The sequence below is a fragment of the Schistocerca piceifrons genome, chromosome X, assembly GCF_021461385.2.
Source record: "Schistocerca piceifrons isolate TAMUIC-IGC-003096 chromosome X, iqSchPice1.1, whole genome shotgun sequence".
NCBI lineage: Eukaryota > Metazoa > Arthropoda > Insecta > Orthoptera > Acrididae > Schistocerca > Schistocerca piceifrons.
The window spans coordinates 292,084,383-292,085,027 of record NC_060149.1 but is presented as its reverse complement, the minus strand read 5'-3'; positions in this window follow the sequence as shown (position 1 = coordinate 292,085,027).

Below are 645 nucleotides of genomic sequence, written 5' to 3'. Positions count from 1 at the left end.
GTACAGAAGCAACTGAAAGAGTTGATAACAACTAAGTCACCAGGTCCAGATGGCATCCCAATTTGCTTTCACAGCAGTGTCGGATACTTACTGAGCCTGCATTTATTGTGAATCTCTCATGCAGCAAAAGTACCAAGCAACTGAAAAACAGCACAATTGACTCCTGTATATAAGAGAGGTAAAAGAGCTGACCCACATACTTACAGACCATTATCCTTAGCAGTGGTTTGCTGCAAAATTCCTGGACATATTCTGAGTTTGAATATAATAAATATCCTTGAGACAGAAAAGCTTCCATCCACAAATCAGCACAGTTTTAGAAAGCATTGCTTGTGTAAAACTCAGCTAGTATTTTTCTCAAATGATATCCTGCAAACCATGGATAGAGGGCAACAGGCGAAGTCCATAATCCTAGATTTCCAGAAAGCATGTGACACAGTGTCCACTGCAGACTTGACAATGGTCCAAGCATTCAGTTTATGTTCCCAAATATGTGTGTGGCTCAAAAACCTTTTAAGTAATAGGACCAAGTATGTTGTCCTCAATGACAAGTGTTTGTCAGAGACAAGGGTACCATGAGGAGTGCCCCAGGCAAGTGTGATAAGATCACTTATATTCTCTCTGTATATAAATGTCCTGATGAAC